The sequence below is a fragment of the Canis lupus genome, chromosome 31, assembly GCF_048164855.1.
Source record: "Canis lupus baileyi chromosome 31, mCanLup2.hap1, whole genome shotgun sequence".
In the NCBI taxonomy this organism is placed as follows: domain Eukaryota; kingdom Metazoa; phylum Chordata; class Mammalia; order Carnivora; family Canidae; genus Canis; species Canis lupus.
In genome coordinates, this window is record NC_132868.1 from 16608446 (window position 1) to 16622561 (window position 14116).

General features: G+C 40.3%; 1 long non-coding RNA gene across 9 annotated transcripts in view; it reads left to right on the top strand.

The window, feature by feature from the left end:
• Positions 1 to 277: 277 nt before the first annotated feature.
• Positions 278 to 14116, top strand: part of LOC140622060 (uncharacterized) — a 106123-nt gene continuing 92284 nt past the window's right edge. For 7 of the 9 annotated variants that reach the window (XR_012021770.1, XR_012021767.1, XR_012021769.1 and 4 more), the window contains exons 1-3: positions 364 to 517; positions 1541 to 1758; positions 3049 to 3124. This is a non-coding gene — a long non-coding RNA (uncharacterized lncRNA). Of the gene's footprint in view, positions 518 to 1540; positions 1759 to 3048; positions 3125 to 14116 lie in introns of all 9 variants that reach the window. The other 2 variants (XR_012021771.1, XR_012021774.1) reach the window with 2 other exon arrangements.

The following is a 14116-nucleotide window of genomic DNA, read 5'->3' on the forward strand; positions in this document are numbered from 1 at the left end:
GGAGTATGGCCTTCCCCCGCCAGGGTTCCTCCCTCTGCTTCAGATGGAAACCCTCCTAACTGCCACAGAATGCTCAGGTGACAAAACTGACATCTCACCATCTCTCTTTCTTTCTCTCTCTCTTTCTTTCTTTCTTTCTTTCTTCTTTCTTTTCTTTCTTTTTCTTTTTCTTTTTTTTTTAGATTTTATTTATTTCAGAGAGAGAGAGAGAGAACACAAGCATGAGCAGGGAGAGGGGCAGAGGGAGAAGCAGATTCCTGCTGAGCAGAGAGCCTGATGAGGGGCTGGATCCCAGGACTCCAGGATCATGACCTGAGCCGAAGGCAGATGCTTAACCGACTGAACCACCCAGCTTCCCCTGGCATCTCACCATCTGATTGGCCTCGTACCCAGGAGCACCCTGGGAAAGAATTTGAATGTTCTTGGCAGTTGAGATTCAGACCTTGACAGTTGTAGCTGATGGATTGGGTGGGGGCACAGCTGATGAACCTCACATTCCTGAGAGAGATCATCCAAAGTAAGGCATTTTGTATGATAGACTAGACTCAGCAGTGGGGCTTGTCAGTGGAAAGATGAGGTATTTCCAAGGACAACCATTTGAACCCACCAGACACCATATCTGAGCCTTGTGGTTGAGAGGATTATGAAATAAAACTGAAAAAAAATCATTTGGGGTTCCAGCCACTTGAGAGTTGGGCATTAGAAGGCACAATGTTTCTGTGTGAGATGGAGAGAGGTATTAGAATTGGAGATTAGGAGGTGGGGATGAGGAAATGCAGGCATGGATAAGCACAGATAAAGCAGGTCATTGGAGGTGAGGAGTGGGTCGGTACTCCCTCATGGGGCTTTGTGTAGGTAGCAAGCATCACACTATCAGCCATGGTTCTGCAGGCTGTGGAATTTTTTGGAATTAAGAGGAAGTTCTTAATTTATTTTTTTATTTTTTATAAATTTATTTTTTTTAAATTTATTTTTTATTGGTGTTCAATTTACTAACATACAGAATAAGCCCCAGTGCCCGTCACCCATTCACTCCCACCTCCCGCCCTAGTTCGTTTCCCAGAGTTAGCAGTCTTTATATTCTGTCTCCCTTTCTGATATTGCCCACACATATAAATTTATTTTTTATTGGTGTTCAATTTGCCAACATACAGGAAAGTTCTTAATTTTAAAGGGAGAATGACCTATGGGAAAGGATGGGACTAGACAGTAATGACCAACACTACAGGGTAGTGACATTTTAAAATAGTACCAATAGTAAGAGCACTAGTGATCCAAAGGAAGAAGCAATTTCTGGGAAGATAATTTTTTTTTTTTTTTGGAAGATAATTAGAGGGGATTGGAGAAGCCTTAATAGAAAGCCAGAGATGACATTTAAGTAGTTGGAGGGAGAAACACTGGGGGCAAGAAATTGTAAGAGCTGTATCTTGTAAGAGATGTACCTTGATCCTGTTAGCACTTTTTGGCAACTTCAGTATCCCACTTATTATGACTGTTGTGCTTATTTTTTTTATTTTTATTTTTTTATTGTCTTCTCCAGCTTTCTAGAAGTCATTAAGAGGGGCCCTGGCTAACTGAGGAGACTCATACAGAAACCCCTGTCTGTATCACAGCTACATCATTACTGAGCTCCTCTAACCTGGCCACCCCTGACGAGGATTATCATGGGCCTCAGAGAAGAAAGGAAACCAAAAAGCCATCAACAACAAATTGAAAACTGAAGTTGAAACGCAAATCTGAAGATTTGGAGTAAGAATTGTATCTAGTATGCAGTTATATCCTTAAAGGGATTAAACTATATGCAGGAGTAAGACACTAGTTAGTTAATGGATTTTGTCAATGCGGCTATTTGTATAATTCACGTGAAAGTGCATTTTACTACCTGAGATGAATACCTTTACCCTGGTTTACTTTTAAAAATATTTTCTTTATTTATTTGAGAGAGATAGCAAAAGAAAGCATGAGCAGAAGGGAGAGGGAGAAGCAGACTCCCCATTGAGCAGGGAGCCCGATGTGGGGCTTGATCTCAGGACCCCAGGATTATGACCTGACCCATAGGCAGATGTTCAACAGACTGAGCTACTCGTGTGCCCCACCCCCCTTTTGGCTCCATCTTAGTATACAAGGCTGCTATAAAATGGAAGATGTAAAAAGTTTTAAGAGAATTTTCAAATAGGTACCTATCTCTGCACTGGCCCTATTAGAAAATGAGGATCAATACAACATGCATTGGAGAACTAATGTTCTAGGAAGTCTAATTCTATGTTTTTGCTCAACTCAGGGGAAAGGAGAATAAAAGGGAAATAATAATAATAATTTTCTCTCAATGCCATCCTTGTACTTTGGCCAAATATAGCAAGTACCAAGTGAAGGGGTGAGAAGTAAGGGGTCAGGTATATGGCTTGACAGTCTGTTCCCAGGCAGCCTGCATAGGTGGTCACACTGTCCTGCACTGGAGGTTTGTCTCCCTGAATTATCCAAGCCGGCTCTCAGTGCAACATGAACTCACTGATTCTTTGCCAACCTTTCAGTTCCCTTGAAGTGGCAGGTGCATAAAAGCCTACCTCCTATTGCAAACCTCTGAATTCCAGCAGCACCCCCTTCTTGGCTGTGCTTCTCAATCTGGAGGTTTAGCAACCAAATATCAGAGGCTGGCAGGTGGGTATTTTTGAGTTTTGACTTCATGTTTGGACTAAGATGTCATATTTGAAAGGAAAGGTTATTCTTTGGTATTATTTTTTTTAAAAATAAAAATAGCATTACCACCATCCCAACTCTATCATTCCTGACTAAAGATTAGCACCAAACAGTCTTCTGGGGTTTCTACCCACAGGTTTATCAAAGATACTGCCAATATTAAACTTTAAATTATGTTTATTTCATATTCTGCTTTAAGATAGGTTAATTTCTTTCTTTCTTTCTTTCTTTCTTTCTTTCTTTCTTTCTTTCTTTCTTTCTTTCTTTCTTTCTTTCTTTCTTTCTTTTTCTTTTTCTTTCTTTTCTTTCTTCTTTCTTCCCTTATCTCTTTTACTTTTTTATAATCCACAGATAGTTCATGGTTGCATTCACCTGTGCTCACCCAGCCTGAGGGGTGTGTGTCCTTATGAAGTTGAGCCTCTCAGAGGTATGTATATAAGGCCTATCACCTGGACCACCAGGTGAATGTTTGAATGTTGAATAGGCCCTGACTCATTTCAGGTGGCCACCACATGGACAGAAGGAACTGGGAGGAGGATCTTTGCTTTTCTGTTCCAGCTGCTCCATGGATAACTTCCCATTCCCCCTTGACATTCATTCAGCCTTTTATGTCTATTGCCTGAAAGTCCCATGCAGAACCCCCTCCCCCGCCCCCCCCCCCCCCCGCCCCCGGGGATCAAAGAAGAATTAAGTGCCTTTCCCCTCTTATGCCTCTCTCCCTTCCTTAGGGAGGTCATTAAGAGCAAAATGAGAACTGTGTCTTGGGCTCTGAAAATCATGGGGTTCAAGCAGTTTAAGAGGGATGACTACTGATTTCTCTGGAATTCTTTTCCCTCAAGGCTTTTAGGAGATGGGCTGAGTAAAATGTGTATCTGCCGGTACATGGAGCCTAGAGCCACAAACTTCAAGCTTGGCCACTGGCCAAGGGGTGGGGGGGCGGAATCGGCTGTTGTTAAAATGCTAAGTAAAATAGGCAGTTTCACATGCAATAATGAGTTCACTTACATAAAGAGGAATATGTATAGATAAGAGATCTTAACTAAATGGAGGTATTTACAGCTGCACGTGAGTTTATCATTGATAGCTTCCTTTGGCTTTTTGCACTTCCCAACCCACAAAGAGCATGTGCAATTTTTATCAATGGAGGGTTAAAACAAAACAAAACAAAAACCTTTAAGAAATAATGTATGTAGGGGGTAGGAACTGTGCTTCTTTCCTTTCACTGTTGTGGTAATGACCTCTGTCTGCAGTGGACAGACACCTGGCCTAGCACCTGGATTGGGATTTACTAAGGAGGTAAACTAGGGTCTGCTCTAGTGCTCCTTGGGCAACAGAAACTTTGGTGTCTTGGAGACCTAAAGATGGTCCCAGGAGAAATCCCTGAAATGAGTTCCTTACCTATGGAGTCCTGTGGTTTTGTCATGATAATTAAGTTATGCTGCCAGTTTGCTAATTTCAATAATAGAATCATAAAGTGTTGGACCTGGAAGGATCTTGAAGAATCATCTACTTTGTTTTCTCTTTTTGTGGCAGAACCAGGTTGAGAGCTCGATAGTAATATTACTTTTCAGTTAGCATCCACTGTGTGCTGGGAATGGTACAAGGGACTTTATATATGTAAATCTTTAATCGTACTATTAATGTGGGTATGTGTTATCCGTATACTGATTTTATAGAGGAGGTTAAATGATTAAATGCTCTTGCACCTCAACTTCCTCATCTATATAGCAGCTTCTTTCAAAGCATCCACCTGGAGTCCAAGGTGGGCTCCCTGTTTGTCTGATTCCAAAATGGGCTCTTATTATACACAATTCTGTGTCTTTATTTTCAACATGGGCTACCTGATTCCCAGTCGTAGAGCTTTATCTCTTGTTGCCACATTTAAAACCCAGGTCTGTTTTAACCTGCGTTAGCTGACCAGATCAATCCCCAAACTACAGTCTTCTTGTTAGGGTAGTCTGGTTTTGACATGAAGAAGCCCGCTTCCCTGTTAGAAGGCCCACATTTGCTCCTCAAAGCAATATGGCTGCAGGCCTTCAGCCTGAGCTCAGACATGCTTTCCTTTGCTCACCCACTTCCTTTTCACTGTGAGTGTTCCCATCTATTGCCGTGAGAATGTCCAGCCAGAGTGAAGGTGTGGTGGCCAAGAGATTGTCACCAGAGCCCCAGCTGTGGGAAGGGAGCCTCAAGGCTGGACGTAGCCCCCTGAGGCCTCTGCTGCCTCCCCCGGGTCTTTCTGCCCTCCCACTGTGGGAAGGCTGGGCTGACCTGGTCTTTGGGGGCTTTCTGAGGTAAGGGCTGAGGGGAGGTAGGGCAGAGAGGTATCTCTTCTTTCAGAGGAAAGTAAAGACTTAAATCATGAAGGGAATCAACTTGGAGTGTGTTCTCCATGTTTCAGTCTTGCCAGAGGCACTCTGGTTAATCAGATATTCTGAACAAGGGTGATGGTGTATGCTATACGTAGCTGAATTCTTTTCCAGGGATGATAACACAATAAAATATGGGTAAAACCCAAACTACACTAAATCTCATTAAACCTTTCTTTGATGATTCATAAGTCCTTTAGGATCCTGTAGTGCCTCAGGGTCACCATTATGTGTATCATCATCCTTGATGAGGCAGGCAGCTAAATAAAAATACCAGATTTGAAGTTACAAGCCTCACTCCCACTTTGCCTACCTGGGTGGTCTTGGGCAGGTGTCTTGACCTCTTGAGCATCCAAAAGAGGGGTGGCAACATTACATCATAGGGCTGTCATTGTAGAAAGCTATGTGCATAAGGACTATCATTGTAATTATTGTTACCATTAAGCTAACAGTATATCAAACTGCTGGCCGATAGGTAGTTCCATTATATGTTTTTTTAAACATGATTCAAAGTGATTCACTCTAGTTTCCTTTTAAGGAAGACATGGCTTCCCCAGCAGCAGGTAATCCTGAGAAGTGATAGTTAGTCAAGGGCCAGCAAGAGTGTTTTTAAACAGTTTTTAAACCGCAAAAGTGGTACATGGTTTTTGTGAAGAAATTAGGGTGTTACAGAAGAGCATATTAAAAAATAAAAGTCAGGATCCCCGGGTGGCTCAGCGGTTTGGTGCCTGCTTTCAGCCCAGGGTGTGATCCTGGAGTCCCAGGATCGAGTCCCACATCAGGCTCCCTGCTTCTCCCTCTGCCTGTGTCTCTGCCTCTCTCTCTCTCTCTCTCTCTCTCTCTCTGTCTCTCTCTGTGTGTCTCATGAATAAATAAAATCTTAAAAAAAAAAGTCCTCTTCTACCCTCATTGTCTCAGTCTTCCCCAGAAGGAAGCTTTCTGTAGTTTAGTGTATATGTGCATGCATGTATGTATCAGATGTATATTATAGTGTATCAGATATACTTTTATTGTCCTATGACTTGCTTCTTTTTTTTTTTTTTTTTTTTCACTTAACAGCATATCTTGGGGATATTTTCATTCTTTTTTTACAGCTGCATCTGCCTGGTCTTTCATAATATGGATGAATTTTATCTTGTTTAACCATTGCTGTTGATAAACATTAGGTTATTTCTAGCTTTTCTATAGCAAACAATGCTGCAGTGAGCACAGAATGACATTTATGTACCGACTCAGTCATAGCCATTCAGTAATTTATTACCACCTCAGGTCACTTCAACTTGTATGTCCCAAAATACATTCTGGATATATCTGCCTTCCTAAAGAGAGGGCATTAAATATGAACAAAGCACATGACTTTAACAATGTGGTGATTTCTAATGCATTGATCTGCTTGTGCCATTACCACCACAACCCTATTTTATTTTATTTTATTATTTATTTTGTATCTTTTTAATTGGAGTTTGATTTGCCAACATATCGTATAACACCAGTGCTCTCATCTCGTCAAGTGCCCCCCTCAAAGCCCATCACCCAGTCACCCCCCCCCCACCTCCCTTTCCATTACCCCTTGTTTGTTTCCCAGAGTTAGGAGACTCTCATGTTCTGTCTCCCTCACTGATATTTCCCACTCATTTTCTCTCCTTTCCCCTTTATTCCCTAACTATTTTTTATATTCCCCAAATGAATGAGACCATATAATGTTTGTCCTTCTCCAATTGACTTATTTCACTCAGCATAATACCCTCCAGTTCCATCCACGTCGAAGGAAATGGTGGGTATTTGTCGTTTCTAATGGCTGAGGAATATTCCATTGTATACATAAACCACATCTTCTTTATCCATTCATCTTTCGATGGACACCGAGGCTCCTTCCACAGTTTGGCTATTGTGGACATTGCTGCTAGAAACATCGGGGTGCAGGAGTTCCGGCATTTCACTGCATCTGTATCTTTGGGGTAAATCCCCAGCAGTGCAATTGCTGGGTCGTAGGGCAGGTCTATTTTTAACTCTTTGAGGAACCTCCACACAGTTTTCCAGAGTGGCTGCTCCAGTTCACATTCCCACCAACAGTGCAGGAGGGTTCCCCTTTCTCCACATCCTCTCCAACATTTGTTGTTTCCTGCCTTGTTAATTTTCCCCATTCTCACTGGTGGGAGGTGGGATCTCATCGTGGTCTTGATTTGTATTTCCCTGATGGCAAGTGATGCGGAGCATTTTCTCATGCGCTTGTTGGCCGTGTGTGTCTTCTTTGGTGAAATTTCTGTTCATGCCTTCTGCCCATTTCGTGGTTGGATTGTTTCTTTGCTGTTGAAGTTAATAAGTTCTTTATAGATCTTGGATACTAGCCCTTTATCATCTGATATGTGATTTGCGAGTATCTTCTCCCATTCTGTAGATTGTCTTTTAGTTTTGTGGACTGTTTCTTTTGCTGTGCAGAAGCTTTTTATCTCCACAACCCAATTTTAGAGTATTTCTATCACCTTCCGAAGCTCCCTTTTGTACCTCTTTGGGTTTAATGACCACACTTGTCCCAGCTCTAGGCAACCACTGATGATGATTTTTTTCTATCTAAAATTTTGCCTTATCTAGAAATTTCATATAAATGGAACCACAATATGTAGTCTTTTGTGTCTGGCTTCTTATACTTAACCAAAATGTTTTCTGAGGTTCAGCCATGCTTTTGGATGTATCAGTTATTGCTGAACAGTGCTCCAGTGCATAGCCAAACATTTTATTTATTCATTTGGATTGTGTTTCCAGCACGGGCTACTTTCATTTTTTGCCTATTATGCATAATGATACTATGAACCATTGGTGTACAAATTTTTGTATGGACATATATTTTTATTTCGCTTGGATAAATACATAGGAGTGAAATTCCTGGATTTTGTGATAAGTATATTTTTAACTTAAAAAAAAAAAGGCCAAATTATTTTCTAAAGTGGTCGTTTTATTTTATATTCCTAACAGCAACGTATGAAGGTTCCAGTGGCTTCACATCCTCACTAACACTTTGTATTGTCAGTTGTTTTACTGTAGTTCTTCTACTGGTCTTGTAGTGGTATCTCCTTGTCATTTTAATTTGCATTTTCCTATTAATAATGATAGTGGGCAGCTTTTCATGTGCTTATTAGCCATTCATGTATATTCTATGGTAAAGTGTTCAATCAAATCTTGTGTTCATTTTGTACTGGACTGTTTGCCTTTTATTATTGCAAGAGTTCTTTATATATTCTGAATACACACCATATATATATTTATACGTATGATTTATATACAGATACATGATTTATAATTATTTTTTTCTCAATCTATGGCTTGTTTTTCAATCCATTTCCTTAGTGATGATTTTTGAAGAAATATTTAAATTTTTTTTGAAATATTTAATTTTGATGAGTCGAGACTTGTTGATTTTTTCTATTATGGAGCTTTGGGTGTCATATCTAAGAGATCTTTGCTTACCTCAAGGTCACAGAGATTTTCTCTTCTGTTTTCTTCTAGAAGTTTTATAAAAAACCAAGGTGGTTTTATAAGTTATTTCAAAGACTAGATGAAACTAATGTTTTCCATAGGCCCTTCCTTGACTGAAATCAATGGGTCTGTGGAGTTAAATCTACAGAACAGGTCTTTTCTAGTTTTTCACAGTAGTTTTTACAGTTTGGCTAGATTGTGTACCTACAGAATTACTATAGTAGTCTTTGTTACTGACTCCTTAAAAATTTTTTCCCAAGATAAAATATAAGATTATATCCCTTTAGAAGGATCCAGAGAGGTTTCCTTTGAGGAAATTATATTTATTTCCTATACCATGAATAGAATATTCTCTGTGTTACATCATTTAGAAAATGTAGGGCAATATCTCTCAATACCAAAGCAGTAAAGTCCTTTCCTATTACCAGCTATTTTGATGTGGCATATTTCCATTTGCTTCTCTTTATTCCTAATAACTCATTTTATTTCTTTAGATAATAAGGCTATGATTTAGTAGCTCTTAATGAGGTTCTGTGTATGTGTGTGTGTGTTTTAAGAGCTATCTGGCTCTTTATTAGAGGCAGCTTCAATCTCATTTGTTTCAAAGCTTCATTGATTAAAGCATATATGGGTTCTCATTCCTTATTTGATACTCTTAGGGCCATATATATTTTTAAATGTATAATTTTTAAAAAACAGTTTTTTAGAAAGATAATATACTGAATATTATGACTGAATAAAGTATCTCCTGGGAGTTAAGATGACGACTACTTCATAGTACGGATATAGTAGTATTTTTAAATATGCTCAATATTTACAATATGTGAAATAAATAAAGACTATAAATAGCTTCTATCAGTTTGGATCAGGTTTTCCACCATTTGAATTCAGGTCTGGTTAGTTTGGGAGGCAAATGAACTATAAAAAAATGTTTCCATCTTAGAAGCTTTCTAGATTTTATAATTGAAAGTAAAGGCTAGTGGATTTGTATTGCCTGGGAACATCAGTGGCTTATTGTGCTGTGTTGGGTTTCTTAGTAGTTGACCACCGCTGGTTTTGCATTTGGAGCCCCGGTAAGCGGGTGTTACATTCCAGGAGACACGGACAGACTTTGGCAGGCCTTGGCGAGCCTTTAAGCCTGAATTTTCTGAATGAACATTTTAAAGAGAGAGAATTTCCACTGTGTACAATGCTATGGTTTAGATTATTTTCTAGGGGGTGGTGTTTTGTCATTCATAATCAATATATGCTTGAAAAAATACTTTCTCATCTCCCACTAATTCCAGTGCATTAATTCCATCTGCCTCATGGCACAGCCTCTCGGAGGCAGATGCCCAATAAAGATCTGTTATCTAGGGGGCCTGGATTCCTGGCTTGGGGTGAAATTGTATCCTATAAAATGGAATTGAGTCAAGCTGTGATATATTTGAATCCCATCGAGAGCTAGATTACATGGTCAATGGCAGCTCAGAAGCATATTTTAATCACCAAGCACTGTGGTGCTGACCTGAAAGCACTTATAGAAACCTCTGGCCCACGTCCCTAGGGAAAATGAGAGCTTTCTTGGTACCTAAAACTTCTTTCCTCACATATAGGAAGTGTCTTAGAGACTCATCTAATGGTACTTTATTAAATAAGTATAGAAGCAGTACATACATTTCATGAAAGATTTATACAAGTAAATAGTATACAAAAGCTTATGTAAGTATATGGAGGTAAACAGTAAAGGAAAGCCCCTCAACGCCACTGTTCTACTCCACTTGTGCTAACCTCCTCAAGGAGGAGGGGGATACCTCTGGTGGTAATTTGGTGTGTGTGTCATGCCAGGCCTCTACATTGTCACCATGCATGTGCACGCACACACATAAACACACACACACACACACACCCCATCATATTTATAAGTAAATGGGCCATACTCGTCATATTGTCCCGTCACTTCCTTTTCTTAGCAATCTATCAGGGACATCCTTTATGGACACTGCTATCTTTTTGATGGCTGTAGAGCATTGCCAAGCATGTATTTAATCCGTCACCTAGTGAAAAATCTGTAGGTGGTTTTGGGGTATTACAAATGAGGCTTCGGTGACCTTCCTTATTCATTTATATTTTGGGCATATGTTAGCAAGATTTTCATGGTTTTTGGTTTGTCTCTCAGGTCTTACTCCCAACAATTACTTTTAGTAAGTCTAAATGTCAGCATTCTCCTCTGTCCTCCAGCTATTGATGTAGAAAGCCATCTGGGGCACTGGTCCTCTTTGCTGGACATATGTGTATCTCTTGCAGTGAGGATGGGGGACGGTATACGAAGAGGAGAGTAGTTTATGTTTACAACTTTGGTACTTTTGTTTTGTCTGCTAGCTACTAACTTAATGTTGTATTCTCTTATTTCCACATACAGGACAGGTCAGATAAAATAAGACCTTGCCTTCAATTATGTAAATTGTTACAACGTTTTTTGGAGACCTCTCCACAGTATCTCCTACAATTTAAAATGTTTTGATCCTGCAGTTTTACTGCTAATATACTATGGAAATCACTTTATTTTGAGACCTGAAAGATTTTGTTCAGACATGAATCTCAAAAGCTTTTAGGAATCTTCTTATTTAAATACTTCCTGCAATGGAGTGAGTGTATGTGTCCCCCCTAAATTAATATGTTAAAATCCTAATACCCAATGTGATAGTATTGGAAGGTGGGGCTTTAGAGGGGTGATTAGATTGCGAAGGTCAACAGCTATGAATGAGATTAGTGCTCTTTCCAAAGCCAACCCAGAAAGCCCTGTCACTTTTCTTCTGCCCTGTGAGGACACAATGAGAAGTCAGCTTCTGCAACCTGGAAGAGAGTTCATACCACAACTCACCATAACTGGGACCTTGATCTTAGAATTCTAACCTTTTAAACTATGAGAAAAAAAACTTATAAGCAACCCCATTTTATATGGTATTCTCTCACAGCAGCTCAAGCAGACTAAGACAGTTCCTTTTGCAAAAATGCTGCAAGACCTTTATAGAAATCAGTCTTTTATCCTGCAGAATTAGAAATTTTCAGAACCCTAGAATGTGAAGCTGTGAGGACATTTGGACACACAAATGAGAGAATTGGGTAAGATGTGAGTAAATTTCCTGTACCTCTTACCCCCCTTGGTCCTCTGGTCCAGCCAAAAGCTGGTGGTAAAGGCAGGATGGCAGTGATGGGCGTAGTACTGATGGGGAACCTCTACATCTAGGATGGGACCTTTAGCAGACATTCTCTCGCTCTGTTCTTCACTACTGAATGGCCTTTGTGTGCATCAAAATTCCTGTTAGCTTTAAAAATCTTGTGATCTAGCCTTACTTTCATAATTTTTACTAATAAAAAGTCAATTAGGAGACATGTAACCAAACTAAGAAGCAGGTTATCCTTTTGAATATGAAAAATGGCTGTTTGTTAACTTTCAGATGTACTTCTGTAGTATTTCCCCAGAGTTGATGCTCCTGGATGTTATTTAAGACTGTTCAGCACTTGAACACAGGCGTTATAGTGGGAACTATGGATCTGGAAAGAAAGGAGGTAGAGTGCTTGTCCTCAAGAAGACTAGAGTTAAGTAGATCATATTTTGGCTATTGTTTTTAGAAATCTAGTAATGCTAGGGACAGAAATAAGGCCAAAGTGTGAAACTCCATGGAGAAAACTTTGAGCACAATTTATATATCACCCAAATGGACCCAAACTCTGTCCACCTTTGAGTATAAATGAAGACTTACTAAGATTATGGGCCAAATTGTGATGACCCTTGATGGCTATCCCCTTTGATGACTGTAGATTCCAGCTCCCCTCGACATCTCTTCCAGTTTACAGAGTGGGGACAAGTGCGTGCATGTTTTCCTAGGCTGGAAACTTGTCATGTCACTGTCCCTGGCCCAGCTGCAAGGTCTTTGTGACAGAGGGTTCCTCTGATGAGATTTTTATGGTTCCACAGGGCCAAGAGTCTGTGGCGGTGTTTAGAGGAGGAAACATGCTCTCCTTAGCTCTCTGGGCCCCACAGCGACCCTGCTTGTGCCTTGAGTGTTCCGAGTGACTCTCATGAGAAATGTTCTTCAAATTCTCACTCCAAAATCTCCCTCATCATGGCGGATCTAAACCATTGCCCATGTGTGAGTGTGTGTATGTGTGTGGGTTAGGGTGAGATAATGGACTGAAATCAAGCTGGCTTTTTTTTTTTTTTTTTTAAGATTTATTTATTCATGAGAGACACACAGGGAGAGGCAGAGTCATAGGGAGAGGGAGAGGCAGGCTCCTCGCAGGCAGCCCAATTCGGGACTCGATTCCAAGACCCCAGGATCACGCCCTGAGCTGAAGGCAGACGCTCAACAGCTGAGCCACGCAGGCATCCCAAGCTGACTTTTCATGTCCCTGCCAGTCTTCCCCAATTTTTCCTTTCCAGTCTCTGGTAGTTACTACTACTCTCTCCTTTAAAGAAAAACACATCGTGTATGCACATCTCCTCAGGAAAATAGGCATCCAGTTCCCCCAATACAACCTGAGTCTGATGCAGACCGTGTCTTGTTTGACTCTGTATCCCTAGTGTCAGCCCAGTGCTTGTCACAGAAGTGGACCTTCAATCCTTTGGGAATTAATGAATCCATGTTAAGGGGGAGTGTTTAAATATAATCTATAGATACTGAACAGAGGTTCCCTCAACTTCATGCTCCTGCCCATGGGAGAGGCTAGTATATGTTCGTTAACTAAATGAACAATTGGTATCTTTCATGTTCCAGATCGAATGATCTCATGATTTGTGCTGCCCAGTTTCTATATTTTTACATTGTTAGATTTGTGGCCAAAGAGATATTTATAAGACATTTGAAGGTATATATTGTCTGGATCTGTAAAATGATTTAAGAAGATTAATAAGCATTTATTAAGAAAAACATAAGCCACTCAAATGCAAAAACTATCCTAGGCACTAGGGACTTCTCATATTATGGAAAGCAGCAGATGCATGGGTGAAAAGAAATAGGGAGCCTGGGGGGACGGGTGGAGCAAGAAAGGAGGGAAGAAATAGAGGGAAGGTGGGAGATGAGCCAATGGTGACCAAGGAGTCATATTGGAACTCCTGGTTATCTAAGTTCCAAGTTCTAACCCTGGCACTGAGGTGAGCATGTTCACTTTTATTTTTTATTTTTAAAATGCATTCTTTTGAGGAATAAGTAATAGAGTCACATGATTTGACAACTAGAAGGTCTCAAAATAAAAAAAAAAACCCACTCATTTTCTCTAGTCACCTGGCTCTTGGAGGGACATTTTATATCTCCCAAAGCAATTTTACCTAAGATTGAAGTCAAAGAGGAGATACAGAGAAACTTCAAAGATTTTTTAGTTCCTTAGGCAAAGTCAGAGCTTACCGACTTGTTTAGGAAAAATCTGTGATCTTGGTCTCATTAGTTTTATGTTCTAACATACCGAGCTTATTAGCCTGGACAGGAGCCCCTGATTGTTCACAAACCAGCAGAATCTCAGAGGTCTTGCCCTCGGTTTTAAAATGTGTCAGCAATGTCTGAATCTGGTGTTGGGTTGGGAGGAGGCGGTGACGGTGC